The sequence below is a fragment of the Drosophila virilis genome, chromosome X (genome assembly GCF_030788295.1).
Source record: "Drosophila virilis strain 15010-1051.87 chromosome X, Dvir_AGI_RSII-ME, whole genome shotgun sequence".
In the NCBI taxonomy this organism is placed as follows: Eukaryota; Metazoa; Arthropoda; class Insecta; order Diptera; family Drosophilidae; genus Drosophila; species Drosophila virilis.
This window is the reverse complement of record NC_091543.1, coordinates 21,029,322-21,052,371: the sequence shown is the minus strand read 5'-3', so window position 1 is coordinate 21,052,371 and position 23,050 is coordinate 21,029,322. Positions and strand designations below refer to the sequence as shown.

Below are 23,050 nucleotides of genomic sequence, written 5' to 3'. Positions count from 1 at the left end.
AGATTAGGAATATTTCAGTTTTTTTTAACCCATCCCGTATATCTAATCTCCCATTCGCACACTCCTGACTGGAGCACTCTGAGCTGGTCAACGCACAGCCCAATCGGTAGGAGCTAGGGCGTTCATTTTCCAAGGGGATTTTGGGAAATTCCAACCACAAGTTTGGAAAAATCCCGAATTACGCTCGTATGAAACTTTATGTTTACCACCCGAAAGGCCTCAAACTCATTTTGAAGGCTTGTTATTGAAACACTTTATTGTTATGGAAACACTTTATACCCGATAAGAACCAATTTAAGTCTTGAAATGCTAAAATATAAATTTGGGCTCAGTATTAGTGCATGATATTTGTAGCTTACATGTACATAATACAATTTATAATAAATAAAAAAATCCATAATTTCCAATACATTCGAGGTTTCCAGCTTGTTGTGTAAACTGTACATGTTGAGAAATTGAAATTTAGCTGGCTGCACACTCGGCTCAATGACGTAAACCATTCAATTGACGTAGTAGGAGAATAAGGTCAAAGTACACCGATGCTAACGCCGACCATCAAACGAAGAATAAAACGAAGCAGGAGGTAACTGCCAAATGGCAGCGCATTTGATGGATGACATGGGACGACGAGTCGGGCATTGGGATTGCACAGGGATTGCCTGTGCCTGTGAAGCTGTGGGCATGCAGTTTAGCTAAGTTCCTAGCCTACCCTATGTTGGGTCACCTCAGCCAAATGTGCAATTTTGTAGCAAATTAGCAACTACCCAAACACACGCATAAGAACACAAATACACAAATGGAGAGCCCTTTTGTTGAATAAAAAGTGCCGTTGTGATTATCACCGCAGGATACCTATCAGGTAGATGGAGAATAAGAGTGAGCAAGGGAAGCAGAGGAGAGAGAGAGAGAGAGAGAGAGAGAGAGAGAGATAGTTAAGTGTTATACTGAGAGAGAAAGATATAAGTGTGGATGGATAACATTAGAAGAGGAGGGGAAAAATGAGATCAGCTAACCACCATATAATCCTGTGTTAAGATCATCCGCTTTAAGAACAAATCGCATAATCCTTTAATGCGCCAGCGACACAGCGGCTGTTAAATAAACATAGCATTGTTCCAGAAGATTGGACAAAACGTTGCTCTAAATCTGATGCCTAATGAGTAATTTCGATCAAGTACCATATTCTAGAAACCCTTTAGGATCATACACAACAAACACTATCCTCAGCCACTTGAGACGACAACAATAACTGGCACACTCTTAAATAAACAAATTGCCACTTGCTTTCGACACTATGGTAAAGTTGGGTGAACCTAAAACAACATCATAGACAGTAGAAACAGCTACACCTACCATTCGTATGCCAAATTCGTGTCTGCATTTCCAGCAAATTGGGAATTGTAGGCAAGCCGAAAATCGTTAACGGCTTTTCACTTTAATCCTCACTGGCCAGGCGCAGACGCACTTAAAAGCTAGTTTCCTGACACGCCCCCTATATCATACATTGGAATTGACGAAGTGACTGGAGTAGCTTAAATCGGCGTCCCCTATGCAGTTGGTTCCCGTTATCATTGAAGCCACGCAAAAGTGTTCTAATTGTAAAACTTTGGCCATACAACCAGCCGGCGATTTTCTTGTTATTGCAGCTACATTTGCCGTTGCCGTTTGTGTGGCAGTCTACACCGCGTGTTTGCGGTAATTGCAAATTGCTATGGTAAGCCGCGTCAACCCCTCAAACGCCAGCAAAGGAAAAATTTCCAACCATCCCAGATCCGGTTTTAGGTATAGCTCGGCTTTTAGTCGACGGTGGCTTTAAATTAAAAGTGACAAGTATTTACTAAGTGCCAGGCCTAACGTCGCTGGCAACAATATGCATTTCAAAAATTTATATCTTGCATGTATATATGTATATGTATGAGTATATATTAAGGCAAGAAATTCAAGAAAGAATGAAGAAGTCTGGATTCATTTTCCCCTATACCCGACGCAAAACTGTCGTAAGATAGATTCCAAATTCCATTTGAATTTCAGATTTTTATAAAGCTCTCCAGGCTACAGATATGCTAAGTTTGGCTCTGCTGTTGATGGTAACTAAAAGTGTATGCTATGTTAATGTCTTAGGTTGCCCAATTTATTTATTTACCATAGGGTATATAAATGTTTTCACTTATCGGCCTCAGAAGTCAACTCTATTGCGCTTTCAATAATATTTTTCATAAATCTAATTGATAATAATAGACCTGTAATAAAATCATGTCGCTTCCAAATTTTACATTTTTTAACTGTTCGTCCGAAATTTGTCCATTTGTATCATATATGAGTCCAAAATGATCCATTCGGAGCGTTGTGTGACCGCAGTCATGATTCATTGCCTAAGATCGAATGCAATAATATCAAATATTTGTATTACATTTGCTGATAAATGCCAGCGATTCTTATATACAAAATGGTTTGTATCCTGACTGACCGACTGTTGTTTAAGCTAATCATTTTTACCTGAAGTTTTTCTTATGTGATATAGGTGACGGCTAAGACGGGGATTTTTATATTTCCAGCAGGAAGTGTGGAAAAATCGCAGCTGTGTTGATTGACTTCAAACTGACTTTCAATCATGTTTGTGAAAATATGCTTGATACGTGTTTAACACTTTTCGGAAGATGCATCCCTCATGAATGAATAATGTGGGTCAAAGGCTGTAAATATACAAGTTTATCGGCTTCAAATAGGCGAAAGCCCTTGATTCCAACCTGCAACTACTACCTTTGTAAAATACACCCCGAACACGTGAGTTCCGGGTGGTATGGGTAGATTTTAATTTTCCAAGGGCAAAATGTATGTCTAAAATTTGAAGCAAAAAACTTGTAAAGGTCAAGGCGGAGAAATATCAACTAGTACTGAATTATTATCACATATTGCTTAGTCTTGAACTTCAAATAACCTTTCAGACTGCCAAATAAGCAAAAAAAAAAAACTGAGTGCAAAGGTATTCAATCAGCTGTTATTTTTTGTTATTATTGCCCTAAATGTGCGACAATTTGTGTTCAATAAAAATTGCATCTGAAATAGCATAATTAACATCCGAAACGCAATGTGTTTATAATTGGATATTCAAATCAAACAAGAGCCAGGCTTAAGCAGCTGATAAATTGCAAAACACTGCATCATAAAACCTATAACCAAGCTTGCTTCTGCTGTTTAAGTAGCTGGTGCTGATCAGCTACCCAACAGTGATAGTGGCAGTGACAGGAACAAAGACACTAGCCGACCGTCTGCCCGCTTCGATTATCTGCATGTATGCGTCTGCGCAGATGCCTGTTCGCTTCGCAGCTTATTTGATTTGGCTTTATGGATATGAGCCCGAGCCCGAGCCCGAGCCCGAGCTCGAACGCGAGCTTGGATTCAGACTCCGACTGGGATTCGCACCCCGCTGCGAGCTGTCCAGTTCCTTTGGTCAATACACAAAATGCTGTAGATTGTTTTCTGTGTCTCTGCTGGTCCCTGTCTTTCCGTCTGGCACAGCCTCTGGCTTTGTCTCTGAAGTTGGCCTCTTTGCATATTCATTTGGAGTGGTAGTCGGCAGAACACCGGTAGCCAATTACCTGGCAGTTAAGGTTGCACCAATTCGTTTAATAATAAATAATTAAACACATGCATATGTGAATAAAAAGCGTAAACGTTCACCAGCAGCGACCGAAGGGTACTTTGCCAGCTTGACTTATTGAATTTTATACTCGTCTCATAATGTGAACACGAGTATATTAGTTTTATGCACTTTCCATCTTGCGTATGAACCTTATTTTGTTAGCAGCTATTGAAACTGGCACTTGCAACTCAAAATACATGCACACAAAGTTGCGGATCTTGAATATCTATACTTTATGGTATGCGGTAAACGTTTCTAGCTAAAATTAAAATACCTCTACAAGGGTATACAAAATCAATATATTCATTCCTTCATTGCTTAGGCCGCAATGAGGACAATGGGGCCGCTAAATGTATTAATAGAATGCGTGGGGAATGGCAGTGTGGACCTTATTCATTATTATTCGTTTGACCTCAACGACAATAGGTAGGTTCTTTTACAACTCTTACATATTTAACAGAAAAAACTGGACATTTTTCTGCTTCATTATTTCTTTGATGAATACAAAATGGAAATTGTTGCTCTAAATGGGTAAGGGAGGGGATCACTCGATTGCATAGATACGTGGTAAAAATGTCACCGGACTTACCAAACCCCACGTAGAAAAAATCGAGTTGTTAAATGCAAGTGCATTTATATGTTTCTTCTTATATTAACTCTTCACACTGACTACCAAAAAATCGTGTTCGTCCGGAGCATATTATTTTTAATTTACTAAATTTAATTAATGGTCATGCGATTATAACTGAGCTGAGTACCGAGAGAACTTGAATTTATAAAGTTTGATTGATTGATTCAAAATGTGCCATATAATATTAGGAAATTGATCTAAAACGAAAATACCCTCAAAAGGAGTAAATATGTGCACTTGTTAGTTAAAGGCGAAAGGCCGCACATCTGCAACTAATTCGTTTTATAAGCCAGTGCAAAGTGTGTTTTTATCTGAGTGTCTGCTCAGAACTAGATCTATACAAAATATTTCAGTGTTGTCTTAGTTGTATCAAAAATGTAAGTGCAAGCTTTTGAATTTCTAACTAACTCCCAGTCATTTGAGATGTATTCATAGGTTTCACAAAATACCTCTTGCTTGATCTTGCTCTTGTTAATTCAGGTCAAAGGTTGTGCGAGCGTAATGTTCGACTACAAGCTGCTCACTACAAGACTAAAACGTTAACTTCAGCTTTTAGTTTTTTACTCAATGGACTTTAAGCTCATGTCGACATTAAACTATAAATAAATTAACACAAACGCCGCTACAATACCAAGCAGGAAAATTATCAATGTTGTTAATGACTCAATGAATTAAAAATGTATTTGCCATATGGTTACTAGGAATGTGAATAGCTAATGCTATTGTAGCTGGTGTTAGTTTTGCTATTGTTGTTTTATAAAGCATTTAATGGCTTATTAACAAAACGCAAAAGCACCACACAGCAAACAGCTAACCGCGATAGGCATCATCAATTAGTTGGTCGGCAACAACATTAAAATAGATGGATGTTTACTTTTATGGAGAGCCACAAAAAGGCGCATTCATGATCGTTTCTGATTGAATTCCGCACACGACAGACGAAAGCAACAACACATTTAAACATTGTATGAACACGAGTGCTCTTGTCGGGAGTGCCTCCTATTTGATACCCTTTACCCAGCGCAGAACTATCCTATTCGAATAATTGAAAACAAAATAATGTATATGTATATATATGTATAAATAAATAAATAATAAATATGAAAGATGAATATAAGAAAAATGGTGTCATTTGTACAATATTCGAGAAAGTCACATTTTTAATTTGAAATTTCCCGCTTGTCTGATTCACTTTGTATCTTTTTTCGCTCTATACCTATTTTCAATTTGTGCAGTGTATAAAGAGTCCATTTATTTTATATATTTTGTAATTCGCTGTGTTGTACTAATCGAATAGGAAAATCGTGCATATAATTTCATTGCAGCTTACAAGCTCTGCCATAATTATGAGCAGCTATCTCCCTGAAAATTATCGCAAAGCCAGACAGCGCGCCAATCAAAACCAACATCATTCTTTTATCCAAGCCACTGCCCATAAAGTCAACTTTTCAGTGCTTTCTATGCCCAGCATTTTTAGGCGCAAAGTGGAAAATTACAACTTGCACTCACGGTAAAGTTTATGTAATCAGAGTCCGGAGGCTTGAGACCCAACGACTAAAGACACGACACTGAAGACTAAGACACGGGCTCCAAAAACTGCTCACAATGTTAAGGCATCAACGTTTAGGATTTGTTTTTGGCTGCAAACGCCTCTCCCAATGCCCATCGTCTTTCTGTATTTTCTGCATTTTGAAGGCCATGTTTCCTGACGGCCTTAGCGAATGTGGGAAGATCAGTGGCGATGAGTGTAATAAAGGGCTGTGATTATTAGAATGCATCCACAAAGTAAAAATGGTATATTATGGGATTGCTGCAAGGCCCATCTTATTGTCCGTCCATATAGCGGGCTTACCGGGAATATCTACAGACGACTTTTTTATTCGAAAAATAATATATTTTCTTATTAAATCCGGCCCATTTAAGTTGCGTTTAATCTTCAAAAATGGTGCATTTTACACTGTACTGGGAACTTTAAATTGAATTGTTCATTTACTTCTTCTTTTTATTAGCTCTACTAATTAAATTCAAATTTAAAATTTGGTGGGCGTGTGACGTCCCAACTGAAACTATTGATATATAACTCATATTATCTTATCGTATAGCATGTACAGATCAAGTGTATTTTGATTTTTTAATATTTTGCACCAGTCTCAGCAAAAATGAAAAATAGAAAAACTCAAAAATATAACAAGGATTGGAGTATTCAATTATGAATTAGCCCTTGTGTTGGGCTTAGGGTAGCAGAAGCAAGCATTGGCTGAGTGTGGCATTGAGTGTGTGTGTTTGTGTACATGCATACATACACACATACAAGCTTAAATGTGGGCGCCAGATATATGTAGTCGGATGGTCTCAACTATAGCACGCTCAATTGTTATTTCAGTTGTAGATCATTAGCGATGAATGCACCACAATAAGTATACAGGTTTGTTAGTATTTTACTTCTTTCACAATTTTTGCCGCTTCAATTTTGACGTGTCAGTGGCCTGTCACGATCGCTCATAGGAGAGCAATTTGTTCTTGCTTTTACTGTTGATTGCCATCTAAATTTGTTATGTCAATAATAGCAACAACGACTGCTGGCGGGCACACTTGACAGACTACGTGACAGGTGACAGGTCAGCGGTATTGCAGCGATTTTATTGAATGGCAATCCACTGAGTAAACTCTGCGATGGAATTTAATTCGTTGCATACAATTTGCTGCATTGATGATCCAGTAGCAATTGGTGGCGCTGCTTTTGCGGTTTGCAAGCAACTGCATAAGCAGCACACTGACGATACATCTCAGCCGAGAAATAGCTATGTGTCAGGCGCAGCGGCATTCCCATCAGCAGAAGAAGCAACTTCTTTGCACTCTTAGCAAGAAGCTTTAGTTGGCATGCAGCCAATTGTGGGCGTTGCACAACATTTCGCTACGTTTCAATTGCATTTGGTGCATATATTGTCGCCGTCATTTGAAAATAGCGTACATAAATATGCATACATTGATAGATTTTGGCAGCCAAGGAATAATCACAACAACAGCGAGAGCGATGCTTGCTACGCCAGCAACAACGCCCACTTTGCCCCTCACTCATCACAAGCCGTGCTGGCAATTTTTGTCGTTACCAAAGTGTCTTTAAAACGAAATCGAAACTGAAACGAGTTTTGACGCTATGGCTATTGCTGTTGCTGTTGCTGTAGCAGTTGCTGTTGGTGTATTGTTGCTGTTGGTGTATTGTTGCTGTTGCTGTTGTTGCTGTTGTTGCTGCCCTGCAGCTTTAGTCCAGCATCGTGCCGTGGCAAATCAATCAATTTACGGGCTATCTTGGAATATTTTTGTTGTTTTTGTTGCTGATGCTGTGGATAATCGGTGCGCTTCATCAGGCTGCAAACATGAAACATGAACATCATCAACGCCATTTCAACGCGCGCCTTGTGCTAAGTTAAAAAACCTAATTTCGGGCGTAAGCCTCGAGTTGAATTGAGTGAAGTTAACTTCGGGTCCAACTGAAAGTTGGACGCCGTTCGCGTACAAGGACAACGTGACCTAAAAAACATATAAAATGCCAAAGTATACGCTCGCTTGGTGGTAATCACTGCACATACATCTCAACCAGCAGGCGTAACAGCAACAAGAGCAACAGCAACACCAAAGGCAAGACGACGTCAACGTGTAGTTGCCATGTTGTGGAGGCTCGCTGGCTTGATGCACGAATTGCTTGCAGGTTTGGCTACATCCAGCAAAATTGTTGCAGCAAACCATGTTGCTGTAGTTGCCGGCGTTGATAATGTGACTAGCCTGACCTTATGACTACGCTCAAGAATTAGATTTTAACTTGGCAAGTCATGCACTTGTCCCAAGTATTTGCTGCTCACGTGCCGCCATCAAAGTGATGCTTCCAAGCAATTGCCAATGGCAATGATGGACCATATATATTGCGATACCATTTGCCGTTTTCTGTGGGGACTCATAGAACTGCTTATGCAAGTAAAGAGCCAATGAAGCGGTCAATAAACAAATAAGCAAATAGATAAAAACCAAAATCGATTTCTAAAGGAGCCTCAGACTATTGAATGCTTAAAGAGATTAGCAGCAATGGCAGGCACCATTGGGAGCGACAAAAAAAGCTACAGTTTGTCATTTTTACTAGCTTTGAATAATGAGTCAAATGAAAAGCGGCAGCTACCAAGTGTTTTTGCATGCATTTGTCAATTTAGCATGTCATCAAACATCCTTTCAATTCTGTTTGACAACAGCCGCCGCAGCCGACGTTTCGGTGGAATGTCATGCCACATGTCTGCCTGGCAGCCATTTGCATGCCTCGCTAGAATGCAACGCAGCGTTGCAACTGCATCATCAGCCACAAACAGCCTCAGCCGCTTTATAAAAGGCGTCGGCGTTAAGGAACGCTTCACTTGTCAAGGCGAGTGACTAAAAATTGCATTATTTAAATTATCTTAACGACTTCATAAAATGTTTATTACCGTCGCAATATGTTGCCACCACTCTCGACTGCATGCTGTCGCTGATATTGCCATCATATTGCCAGTGTGTAGCAATAAGTGGGTCACAAATTTGTTCATTGACAGGGTATTAAATGAACGCTGCACAGTGGTTTGAACGGAAATCAGAAGTCTACCAGCGCATATCTGTGGCCACGTAATATATATACATACATGCTTATTAAAATATAGACAACCAACCTTATATTTGTCGCTTTACTTTTGGCCAAAACGTAGTTTCACGGAACCCATAGCTTCTAACAACCACTTTTCAGTGCTGTTCTGCAAATACAGGTCCCCTTTTTTGGTCATAAATCAATGGCCTATATACAATATTTGTAGTCCGTCCCCCATATAAATCATTGCATTTTCGGTCACGCCAACATCAACAAATCAGCTGACACTTGCTGCCACATACCACACCCATAGGAATAACAAACGCAACTTACTTAACAAGCAAAGGAACAAAAAGTATTCACAGTTAACAAATAAAAACTATGAACGCTATTCTCATGGACATTTGTAAATTATTTGCAAGCATATGGAAAGAAAACTAACACTAAACTAGCAAAAACTTTTACGACCATCCGTTTTCTGCGCTCGTTTTCTGTCAGCTGCCCTCTCCTCTATTATACGACATACACTCAGTGCTGTTGCCTCTTCTGTCAGCACACTTCAGTACTTACCAGAAATATGGCCACATAAAATGACATGAAATGTACAGCAAGCCACTTAAATAAATCCATAAGAATCTAACTTGGATTCTCTGTGCTTGCATTCTAGCCTATGGCCGTTGTACATCCATAAGGTCTTGAGGCAGCATTAGACATATAAGCCGCCTAAGCAAATAAGCCCAGGCGCTTACAATAACCCACAGCTCACGGAAACAGAAATTCACACATAAACACAATAATACCAACAAAGCCAAATCCGTTATGGCAAACAAACAGCATCACATAAATACAATGTCACCTACAATGTACATTGTAAATACATTGTCTGTCATGTAGGTCGTCTGAGCCGCTTAAACTGCAAATCACGCATTAATCCCTTGGAATAGGAGCCAAACGCAGCCAAGTAAAACAAACTGAACACTCCTTCGAGTGTATATCTTTCTGTTCACTATTAGCCTAATTTTTGCATTAAAAACATTAGAAATTTCCAATTCTGGAAATTTTAAAACATTGCTAAATGAATTTTTATAAAGAAAAACTTTCTATGTATAAGGAACAATTTCGAGGCTCCCATGCTCAAAACCTTATGATTATTATTTTTTTTTAAAATAAACTAAATCTATTTTTGAATAACCATGAATAACATCAATCAATATATAAAGATAACAATATAACAATAAAGATTATCATCTAAATTTTTATATCTTGAACCCATTGAAAATGGTTATAATGGGAATAATGGTTTTGTGAAAATGTACGTAACAGGAAGAAGGAAGCATCTCCGACTTCATATATTCTTGGTGAGGTCAATTGCCGAGTCAATCTAGCCTTGCATGTCTGTCTCTCCGTTCGTCCGTTTTTTCTTGTCTTTTTGAATACAAATAGTATAAATACTATGAATACCATTGAATCTTCTCCTAAAGGGTATAAGGAACTAAACCCGATATGCATTTTATACACATAACAGCTGGTGCCAAACTGGTGTCCATCATATGTGGCTCTCGGTTTTATATCGATTTCAGACCAAAAATCTTCGACTGCGCCCTTGCGGTATGATTATCACAATTATCTGCAATTCAGACCATAAATCATTTTATACCTCTGCCAGCTTTTCAGGTAACCCAATCTTTCTTAGCTGTTGATGCTGTAGTTGCCATTATGATCCAGTCGTACTACGAATAGATAATCACACACATATAATAAATACATTCGCCGGATGGCTAACTAAACTGCCTTGGTTTTGCCGTATTAAGTCTTCGACACCGCCGCCGCCGAAGTCGTAGTCACCATTGTCGTCACCAACTCGAAAAGCAAATTTACAGCACGATCAAACAATTCAAACAGCATTTTCGCATTTAACTTTGGCAATTGATTGCCTGAAACGGACACTCGAACTAGACTTCGGGGGCCTTTTTTTATACCCTGAACCCCTTTAAGAATTTGAAAAAGGGTATAATGTATTTGTGCAAATGTATGTAACAGGCAATAAGAAACATCTCCAAGCCCATTAAGTATATATATATATATTCTTGACCAGCATCAATAGCCGAGTCGATCTAGCCATGTCCGTCCTGCCGTCTGTCTGTCCATATGATTGAACCTCTTAGAACCTGTGAGAGCTGGACCCTTGGCATTTTAAATGTAGCTTCTCCTAGTGCCCGCGCAGCATTTTGTTGTAACATGCCGTTAATCGATAGCTCTCCCCGTTTGCAAGATATCAATAAAAATCAATATCGAAGTCCCGTAAGTTATTTAAGCTAGAGCCACCAAATTTGGCATGTCACTTATTAAAAAGTATATGCATATAATTTACCTTTCATTTTATAACTTTTTGCACACCCGCCTTCCATGCATAGATACAAATTAAATAAATAAACCAATTTGAGCTACACAATTTTAATTAAATTGTCGTTTTGGAAATATACGAATATACTATTGAACAATAAGATCTTGGGTTGAAAATTTCTTCAAGATCGGTAAGGAAATACTAAAGTTATTATAGATAGATTCTTATATTGCCACGTGTTTGCTGCAGCTAGCGCAAATTGCAAGAATTTTTTTATTGAATTTTATTCAGTTCCATTCAGAGCACTGCTATTGCGATTGTATTGTTTTCTGTGCTGTGGGTATGTGCTGCTTTTTTAATACGTTTTTTTATTCGTTGGATTGTCTGTCTAATTGTCTGTTTGGCTGTCGAGTAGGGGCGTTAGCAATTTTGTGTGGTATGTCGCAGGTTCGATTCATATTGAGGGAGGTATTTTTTTTCATTTATTTTTATTACTGCCAATGCAAACAAGTTCGTAGCGCGGACTGCATTTGGTGTTAGTAGAAGAGGGTTCAGGGTATCCCCTAGTCAGAAACTGGCGACTAGAGCAATTACTTGTTTGTACTTATTTTGGTTGCTTTTGCTGCCAAACATTCATTTTGATTAACTTATAAACTTGCATTCAAATTGACGCTGACAAACGTTTTGACTTCGCGCCAAACGAATTTTTAATAAATTGTTTATGTTACTGTTGTTGCGGATATATTTGGCTTATACAATTATCGCAAGGGTTATACGTTGGGCCGTCATGAAAATTGCCAGCACAATTAAATTCAGGCCTTACTTTGAGCTTTCCCGATATATGCTGTTTGGAGTAAGCACTGAGAAAGTTTTGATAATTTCGTCACGATCCCATAAAATAAAAGTACTTATATTAAGTGTTTGCAGCAAATGTGTGCAAATTTGGTATGTACACAAATACCGGTACCTTGTGGAATCTTTTGGCAAATGTAACCTTTATTGACCCTGAGAGCATTGAAAATAAGTGAAAAAGGGTATAATGTTTTTGTGCAAATCTATGTAACAGGCAAAAAAAGGAACTCCAACCCCGAAAAGTATATATATTAGTGTTGATCAGCATCAATAGCCAAATCGATCCGTCTGTCTGTTTGTCTGTCCGTCCTCTGTCCGTTTGTCTGTCTTTGTAAAAACGGAGTGCGAATTTGATTCATATATTCGATAACTTTCTCCGTTGTTAAGCAATCGATACAAATCCCAATCCGGTTTCTGAGCAAATCTCTTAAGTTTTAAGAGCTAGAATCATTTAATTGCACATGTATCTTCTAAAATAGTATATACAGAACAAGCATCTTTCATTTTATAGCTTTCGCCACATCCACGGCTCCGCCTCCTACTCGGGAAGTCCCGACTCGAGCCTCTTACTAGTTTTACTTATACTTCATTACATTACATCGACACAACAAACAGAAATTATACCTATGTTAGCCTATAAGTTTCGTAAAGTGCATGAACGACCGATAAAAATGTAATTGAGTTCATAGAGAGCGTTTATATATATATAACGCTGTTCGTTCTGATTAACTAGATGATTGGTGATCTATGCACAGGCCAAAGCTACTAGTTACCTTATTTGATGTTAATGCACGCTCAAACTGGGTGTTAAATCTGTGGGAAATCGGTGAAAAGCAGTTGTGTGAAACTGGATTGTTCTCCATGAAGATCGACTTCAATAATTTCAGATTAAACTTTTCTCAGGCGAAATTTCATATAATCGGAATTTCAATTTGGTAAAATTGTAACTTTGGCTAAATAAGTGCCAGCCGAAGACACAAAAGCATGCCAAATATTAAATACAAACAAGTAAAACCACATTAGTCAGGAGTGCCACACTAGGACAGACCCTGAACTCCTCTGCGAGATGCCTCTTCAAGCATACATACATACAGAAAATACTCATACACATACGCACACGTAGTTTTCGTAATTAACTTCGGTGCGCAAGGTCTCTAGCTCTTGAAAGCTCCAAGATATGCTCAAAACTGGATTTCGATACCTATTTTTATCGATTGCGCTGAAACGGAGAAAGCTGCCGATTGTAGTGGCTGCTTTGCACTCCCCAAACGAATCTGCTTGTTGATCAGCTGCTCTAGTTTAGTTACTGCTTTACCGACCGCGCTGGAAGCCAATTCTTCGTTTATTGCACAGCTGAGGGCATGCGCAACCGAATAGGGCGAATAGAGAGGAAAAAGGTGATAAGATCAGGCCATAGTACCGTTTTAAAATATAATCGCGTGATGTAGAGCTTTTGAAAGCTTCCTTATTTTTTTTGTCGTTGGGAAGTAGTAAAGGTTAAAAGTACAGCTCAGCATGTCAGATATATTTGAAGCGCGTGCGAGTTAAGTTCATAACATTTTTTCTTTCTTTGCAAATAATTTTTTGCAAAGACATCAACGACCAAGGCTGCAATTGTGGTACAGTTTGGAAGTGTTCTTTTGGTACGCTAATAGAAACCAAAAACCTTCATAACAACTCGACCCACTAACCTAATTGTGATTCGGGGTGACCCTTAAAGAAAAGGTATTTATATGTGCTAGTGTTGAGACTTGGAACTAATTAAGGCTTCCACAGTTTCCGTGCCTGCTCAGTTGACTAGATTTAGACGTACTAGTCGGCACTACCAGAGGGGGAGATCGGACCAGACAAGGGCAACACCAAGAGCACGTGTCGCACTTAGCAACCCAGCAGAACCAATTTTGTTGCTATTTTACTTATCAGCCGCTGTCTTGCGAAGAACAACATCTGGCATAGCCTCGGAAAACGGCGTCAAGCGGGTGAAACGCTTACTATTTATGCAGCACCATCGGGACCGCATGCACTAAGCATATAGTGTAACCTGCAGAGAGTAACAAAGGAGCCGAGTCTGTATTACTTTTGGTGTACCCCTTTCGCTTGCTTAGCAGCATTGCCATATAATTCCATTAATTGTTTAACGTTGCCAAGATGGACGGCTAATAGATCCTTAGTTTTAATTTTTATTTCCTTTAATTTTTTTTTTCTTTTACTAATTTCTTTAAAACAAAATGTGCAATGAATATGCCTAAATAAGTTAAAGCGAGAGGAAATTCCTACACCACCGACCTTGACCGTTGCTCATATATATATATATATATATATATATATATATACATGTGTTTATATACTTATAAATTTCTTTTGTAATATTTAGCAACAGCGATCATAATCGTCGTATACATTGGGCCCAACGTCTGCTTCGAAGGATATCGCGTGAGTAAGAGTTTAAACCAATGCCTATAGATATATGTAGTTATATACACACATGAACATTTAAATGCAGTTAATTTAGCAAGACGGTAAATTAATTACTATCCGTCAAGTCTCAAGATAATGTTGGTGAATTTCTCCTTCCCCTTAATTTCTTTATGGGATTTAAACTAGTTATTGCACATTCATCATATTAACTTTGGATTCAAATTTTGTTTGGAAACTGTATATTTTTTTTCTTGTAAATAGAGTTATACTCACCTTGCTATTAATTGGCAACAAAATTGAACAATGCGTGAATAAACGAATTATATTAGCTTATATGATATGATATCCTAATTCCATAATTAATTGTTTTATCTGTCAAGTACCCATGTTAGCCGCTTGCAATTTATAGTGATGGTTTAAGAACCTGAAATAGGGACAAGCATCCACATTCCATTTTTTTTTTGCTTGTCAAGGTAGGGAGGGTAAAGAGAAAGAGAGACGATCAACACCTTAGTTCTCTCACTTACGCGAAATTGAATAGTTTGAATTTGGGTGTTCGGTCGGAACACATTAATGGTACCCATACTAGAATCCGGTTTTTTTTTTGTTTCAATGGATTTACTTAAATCAATAAGTTTTTTTTTATTTTTTTTGATCGCACTTAAACTATGTGTTTATGGTAAGTGCAAAAGGGAAAGGAAAAAAACCCCGACCAGTCCGACGAGCTATTGTCCGAGTATTAGCAAGAAGTGCGAACCTCCAATCCCTATGCACCCGGTTAGGCAACAGCCACGGCCGTTTGTTTTTATTTTTGGTAGATGGCCAAACGAAAGGCAAAAACTGAACCCGAACCCCCCCACCATTACATATATGGCGCCCAACACGTGGGACCCTAGCAAGAACGTAAAACTTTTACTTCTTGCGTAAGCACGACTAACACCTAGTGCACAACAATCCCCAATCGAAACTCGAAGTTATACCATATCAATTACTACCTATTATTTTTTTTAATTACCCTGTTAGGCCCCTTTCTCGGGAAAATACGTTGTGTTCAGACAGTAGTTAGTTGTAGGAATTTGCGATTGTAATTCAGGCATTGCTGGATTAGTCGACCACAATTAATTACTAGTACTTTAAGCAGCGGGTAAGATCGGAAAAGAGGGAATAATAATCAAATTTGGGTTAATTGTTTCAAGGACTATTTGGAATTACAACAAACTGGAAATATTTCGGATGTTGTCTAGTAGTCCATGAGCAGTAAAAATCCAAATCAGAAATAGACTCCAGTAAAATAAATAGCACAAATTCAACTACTCAGGTTTGCTTAAGGATTGTAAGCAATAACGTGTGGGAAAAAGACAGATAGAATAAATAACCAAGACTTAATAATACAAGTCCTATTTAGTTTTCCTTTTGTTGTTTGGAAACAAGCAAAAGTTTGCATTCATTATGGCAGTGAGACGAAGCACAGAGAGCATAGTTGCAGCGATTAACGCGCAAGATCCATTTTGTGGCATTTGCCATGAGCAATTGCAAGCAGAACAGCTATCTGCGACTACTCCTTGTCAACACCGTTTTCACGACGTTTGCATAAGCAATACACTAAAGACAACCCCAAAATGTCCAGTATGTGAGGCAGATTGCAACCCAGGGCAACTAATATTTATGAACAATACACTGGCAGCGGAGTTACACTCAGCTGGTAATGCTGAAACAGACGAAACTCTATCGCGAAATACTCTACCTTGCCAAGATGGTTCGACTACTACAGGTATCAGGAGAGGTCAGCGATTCGGAAAAGGGCGAGGAGCCACGCCCAAGCGAAGTATGCAAACTAGGTCTATGAATCGAAATCATAGAGAATATTTAGGTAGTTGCATGTCTTTAGGCAGCAACGGAAATAAGTCAGTGGACAATGGTCCAAATGTAGAGACAATTACCTATATCAACGAAGCTCTACAATCTCAGCAAAGGACTTTAATAGCAGAACTCAAAAACGTTATTAAAGCTTCTGTTGAACAATCACTGCAAGAGAAGTTAGCAACATTAAATGTACGAAGTGAGCAAGCTGAATCAACACGCTCTAGATTAGTTCAGTCTCCAAGGGGATTAGGTGCTGATACTCTCCCTAATAGTGCCCAGAACTCTGACATACCCCTTGACTGCGGACCATACAGCCCCAGAGGTAGCAATCGATCAAACTCAAGTTTGAGTTCAGAAAAAGCAGCTAGCATTATGCAAACCTGGCGACTTAAATTTGACGGTTCGAAAGACTCTATGCAGATAGATGAATTCTTGTATCGAATTCGTTCATTAACGGCTCAAAATTTGAACGGCGACTATAGGCTGCTTTGTGACAATCTTCATTTACTTTTTTTCGGGAAAGCCAATGATTGGTTTTGGAGCTTCCACAAGAAAAACCCACAGTATACCTGGTTGGCTTTCTGTACGGATTTCCGACTTAGATTCGAGGACGTTAAAGACGACTTTGACTTGTGGGAACTAATTAGGAAAAGACGCCAGAAAGATCAGGAGACATTTGATGATTTTCAATCAGCGATTGAAGGCCTGGTTAGCCAATTATCTAACGAAATAAGCGAAGACAAGCTTGTTGACCTATTAAAACGCAATGCGAGAACAGCGCTCAGGTACGAACTATTGCATTTGAAGATTAGAACTCGAGCAGAATTAAGAGAGGAAGTTAAGAAACATGAAAGTTTCTGTAGAGAAACTGGCTCGTTTCCCAATCGAACCAAATACGGTAGAGGTAATGTCTCTGAGTTACTGGAAAATAATGATATAGAAGATAATATTTCAGAAATACAGAACAAGAAAATAGTGTGCTGGAATTGCGATAAAGTGGGACACCGATTCGATGACTGCATGGGAGAAAGGCGTATATTCTGCTACGGTTGCGGTGCTAAAAATACTTTTAAACCCAATTGTAGCAAATGCAATCTTTTGGGAAACCGGAAGCGGGATGCGCAGACCAACACCAGTTTGACGCATCCCACAAAAGAATAAAGTCCTTGCCAGAAATACAGTCATATGGTAGTTTGGAGCAATCAACTCCAAATACTATATTTACAACTTATATGGCAAATACATGTTCAGTCGCCGAGACTGCAACTCAAACTGATATTGAAAATAAGTACGTACCGTACCATATTAGAGTAAAACACTATCTTGACACACGAAGACGAATTTTTAGCAGCATAGAACCCATCGAATTTCTCAGTCGGCCAAAACGCTCTACTGTTCGACTTAGGAAATTCTGGAAAAATATTAAAAGTCTTCGTAAGAAGCTCGTTCAATCAGTGTTTATGAGCTCAGATAACCGCTTGTACACTGAGTTAAGCCTAGAGGGAGAAAAATATGTAGCATTATTAGATTCCGGAGCGACGATTAGTTGCCTCGGTAATGTTGCAGCTAAGTCACTGTTGTCACATCCCAAAGCGCGCAAATGCTCTGGATCAATCCGAACAGCTAACAACGCTATTTGCCCAGTGGTAGGCAAACTGACACTTAAAGTTGAATTTCGAAAACAAGTGCATAATGTTGATTTTTATGTTATACCCGATTTGAAACAAGATGTTTACTTAGGCATAAATTTTTGGCAGGACTTTGGACTGTTAACGAATTTAATTCGTCCTGATGAGTCCGTAAATGAATTAGACAACAGTAACGAACAGGATATCCAGGAAACAGCGAAAATGCATCAGCTAACCGCTGAAGAAAAGTCACGATTAAATTCGATCATTTCTAATTTCTATTCTTATGAAAAGGAAGGATTAGGACGCACTGAGTTAATCGAACATCGCATTGAAATAGATAATGTGACCCCCGTCAAACAAAGACATTGGCCTATTTCGCCAGCCGTTGAAAAGCTAATGTTTGACGAGATCGAGAAAATGCTAGCTTTAGATATAATAGAGGTATCGCATAGCCCCTGGAGCAGCAACTGCGTCCTTGTGCAAAGAAAGGATAAAAACAGGCTGTGTCTAGATTCTCGAGTCATAAATAAGTACACTCGTAAAGATGCGTACCCTCTACCCCATATCGACGGAATTCTTAGTCGTCTGCCGCCGGCTAAATATATAACGGGCCTCGATATGAAGCACGCATTCTGGCAGATACCCCTAGAAGAAAAATCACGTCAGTATACCGCTTTTACAGTCCCTAATCGTCCATTATTTCAATACAAAGTAATGCCGTTTGGATTGTGTAACGCTCCTCAAACGCTTTGTAGACTAATGGAACGCGTGATACCAGCCCATTTGCGGACCCGCGTATTTGTCTACTTAGATGATTTACTTCTGCTATCAGAGGACTTCGATTCGCATATGTTGCTTTTGCAGGAAGTAGCGCTGCACTTGCGTAAAGCGAACTTGACAATCAACATCGCAAAATCAAAATTTTGTATGCGGGAAATTAAATATTTGGGCTTTATAATTGGGTATGGTCAACTAAAGACGGACCCTAGCAAAATACAAGCTATTAACGAATTCCCTGTACCAAAAAGTGTAAAACAACTGAGACGTTTTCTTGGACTCGCTGGATGGTACAGACGTTTCGTTAATCATTATGCAACAGTTAGCTTTCCGCTTACAGAGTTGCTAAAGAAATCGAAAGTATTGAAATGGAACACTGATGCTGATTCCGCTTTCAACACCTTAAAAACACTTTTAACTTCTGCACCTGTATTGGCTACACCCGACTTCTCAAAACCTTTTAGATTAGTTTGCGATGCTAGCACAACTGGTTTAGGATGCGTTCTAGCTCAACTAAATGAACAGGAAGAGGAGGCTCCAATAGCATACATGTCAGAGAAACTGTCAAAGGCCCAACGGAATTATAGTGTGACCGATCTGGAATGCTTAGCCGTAATAAGAGGTATTTTTAAATTTAGAGCGTATATAGAAGGACAGGACTTCGAAGTAATAACTGATCATGCTTCCTTACAATGGCTCATGAGACAGAAGGATCTCAGAGGACGTCAAGGTAGATGGGTGATCAAATTACAGGGCTTCAAGTTTAAAGTCTCGCATCGTAGCGGTACACAAAATGTTGTCGCTGATGCGCTATCGCGTCAAAATGAGACAGAGCTTGCGGAATTCGAGGAGCAAGGTCCCATAGTTGACCTGTCTTCACCCGAATTCAAATCGCCAAACTATCTGGATCTGATAGACAGTATTTCTTCTAACCAATCCAGATTACCGGATTTACAGATAATCGACGGTTTTATATATAAACGTACTGAGCCAGCGACGGGATATAGCATTCAGGAGAAACAATCCTGGAAACTCTGGATACCTTCGTCTCTCACCCTACAAGTGATAGAGAGAGCCCACAATCCCCCTAACGCTGCACACAGTGGCATCGGAAAAACAATAGAGAAACTCAAGAGATACTTGTTTTGGCCAAAAATGTCGGCCCAAATTCATGAATATATAGTCAATTGTAAAGTTTGTCGGCAAACGAAAAGCCCCAATGTAGTGTTGAGACCTCCAATGGGCAAGCCTATGACGTCAGAACGGCCATTTCAGAAGCTCTACATGGATCTTCTAGGGCCATATCCTCGGTCCAAGAACGGCAATATAGGTCTCCTGATGGTTGTAGACCACAATACTAAATTTCATTTTATGTGGCCTCTTCGCGCGTTTACTACCAACAAAATTATCGACTATCTAGAAAACACACTGTTTTGCACTTTCGGCGTGCCAGAAACTATTCTGACCGACAATGGCTCTCAGTTCATTTCTAGTGTCTTTAAAGCTTTTCTTACCCGGTATGGAATCATCCACATTCGAACGGCAATATACTCGCCACAAAGTAATGCGAGTGAGCGAGTAAATAGATCAGTATTAGCGGCTATTAGAGCCTATATCGGAAAAGATCATTCAAATTGGGATAAAAAGCTGTACGCCATTTGTGCTGCCTTGAGAGCCAGCGTTCACCAAAGTACAGGGTACTCTCCATATTTTTTAGCGTTTGGACAGAATATGATGTTAAACGGTAAAGACTATGACTTGCTAAAGCGACTTAACCTCTTGTCCGAAGACACTGCTATTGAGAGGCCCACAGCCTTACAAGTAATCCGTCAGATAGCTAAAGACAATGTAGCTCAGTCACATAATAGAAATGCTAAGATATATAATTTGCGCAGCCGAAACATAAGTCTTACTGCCGGTACGAAAGTCTTCGCCCGCAATTTTTGTCAGAGTAACGCGCAAAAGAAGTTTAGTTCTAAGCTTGCACCAGTTTTCATTCCGGCGATTGTTGTACAAAAAGTCAGCCCAGCCTACTATCAACTAGCTAATGAAACAGGTAAATGCATCGGTACTTTTCATCTCAAAGATATACAAACTAGTAACAAGTTCTAACTCAACAGTTATTATAGTTATTTCAGTTTATGTCCCGCTAGCAAGTAGCGCTGCATAAACTGTGGTGTAGTGGCTGCTTTGCACTCCCCAAACGAATCTGCTTGTTGATCAGCTGCTCTAGTTTAGTTACTGCTTTACCGACCGCGCTGGAAGCCAATTCTTCGTTTATTGCACAGCTGAGGGCATGCGCAACCGAATAGGGCGAATAGAGAGGAAAAAGGTGATAAGATCAGGCCATAGTACCGTTTTAAAATATAATCGCGTGATGTAGAGCTTTTGAAAGCTTCCTTATTTTTTTTGTCGTTGGGAAGTAGTAAAGGTTAAAAGTACAGCTCAGCATGTCAGATATATTTGAAGCGCGTGCGAGTTAAGTTCATAACATTTTTTCTTTCTTTGCAAATAATTTTTGCAAAGACATCAACGACCAAGGCTGCAATTGTGGTACAGTTTGGAAGTGTTCTTTTGGTACGCTAATAGAAACCAAAAACCTTCATAACAACTCGACCCACTAACCTAATTGTGATTCGGGGTGACCCTTAAAGAAAAGGTATTTATATGTGCTAGTGTTGAGACTTGGAACTAATTAAGGCTTCCACAGTTTCCGTGCCTGCTCAGTTGACTAGATTTAGACGTACTAGTCGGCACTACCAGAGGGGGAGATCGGACCAGACAAGGGCAACACCAAGAGCACGTGTCGCACTTAGCAACCCAGCAGAACCAATTTTGTTGCTATTTTACTTATCAGCCGCTGTCTTGCGAAGAACAACATCTGGCATAGCCTCGGAAAACGGCGTCAAGCGGGTGAAACGCTTACTATTTATGCAGCACCATCGGGACCGCATGCACTAAGCATATAGTGTAACCTGCAGAGAGTAACAAAGGAGCCGAGTCTGTATTACTTTTGGTGTACCCCTTTCGCTTGCTTAGCAGCATTGCCATATAATTCCATTAATTGTTTAACGTTGCCAAGATGGACGGCTAATAGATCCTTAGTTTTAATTTTTATTTCCTTTAATTTTTTTTTTCTTTTACTAATTTCTTTAAAACAAAATGTGCAATGAATATGCCTAAATAAGTTAAAGCGAGAGGAAATTCCTACACCACCGACCTTGACCGTTGCTCATATATATATATATATATATATATATATATATACATGTGTTTATATACTTATAAATTTCTTTTGTAATATTTAGCAACAGCGATCATAATCGTCGTATACATTGGGCCCAACGTCTGCTTCGAAGGATATCGCGTGAGTAAGAGTTTAAACCAATGCCTATAGATATATGTAGTTATATACACACATGAACATTTAAATGCAGTTAATTTAGCAAGACGGTAAATTAATTACTATCCGTCAAGTCTCAAGATAATGTTGGTGAATTTCTCCTTCCCCTTAATTTCTTTATGGGATTTAAACTAGTTATTGCACATTCATCATATTAACTTTGGATTCAAATTTTGTTTGGAAACTGTATATTTTTTTTCTTGTAAATAGAGTTATACTCACCTTGCTATTAATTGGCAACAAAATTGAACAATGCGTGAATAAACGAATTATATTAGCTTATATGATATGATATCCTAATTCCATAATTAATTGTTTTATCTGTCAAGTACCCATGTTAGCCGCTTGCAATTTATAGTGATGGTTTAAGAACCTGAAATAGGGACAAGCATCCACATTCCATTTTTTTTTTGCTTGTCAAGGTAGGGAGGGTAAAGAGAAAGAGAGACGATCAACACCTTAGTTCTCTCACTTACGCGAAATTGAATAGTTTGAATTTGGGTGTTCGGTCGGAACACATTAATGGTACCCATACTAGAATCCGGTTTTTTTTTTGTTTCAATGGATTTACTTAAATCAATAAGTTTTTTTTTATTTTTTTTGATCGCACTTAAACTATGTGTTTATGGTAAGTGCAAAAGGGAAAGGAAAAAAACCCCGACCAGTCCGACGAGCTATTGTCCGAGTATTAGCAAGAAGTGCGAACCTCCAATCCCTATGCACCCGGTTAGGCAACAGCCACGGCCGTTTGTTTTTATTTTTGGTAGATGGCCAAACGAAAGGCAAAAACTGAACCCGAACCCCCCCACCATTACACGATGATTAAAACAAGCTCGAGCTGCGCGGGCAAAAGGAGGACCTGCGTTCAAAAAATTGATTAGAAAA

At 39.0% G+C, this 23,050-nt stretch overlaps 1 protein-coding gene and 2 long non-coding RNA genes across 7 annotated transcripts in view; 2 read left to right on the top strand and 1 right to left on the bottom strand.

The window, feature by feature from the left end:
- LOC116652003 (uncharacterized) overlaps positions 1-23,050 on the top strand; it is a 202,873-nt gene that overhangs the window by 119,905 nt on the left and 59,918 nt on the right. The gene's annotated exons all lie outside the window — the stretch shown is intronic.
- Sp1 (transcription factor Sp8) overlaps positions 1-23,050 on the bottom strand; it is a 43,040-nt gene that overhangs the window by 11,480 nt on the left and 8,510 nt on the right. The window lies entirely within an intron of this gene.
- Positions 13,319-22,447, top strand: LOC116652002 (uncharacterized). 2 transcript variants are annotated; one of them, XR_011416269.1, is made up of 3 exons: positions 13,319-14,139; positions 14,448-21,762; positions 22,071-22,447. It is a non-coding gene; the product is annotated as an uncharacterized lncRNA (long non-coding RNA). The 2 variants fall into 2 exon arrangements; XR_011416270.1 differs by lacking the exon at positions 22,071-22,447 and having other exon boundaries at positions 14,448-21,421; positions 21,473-22,049.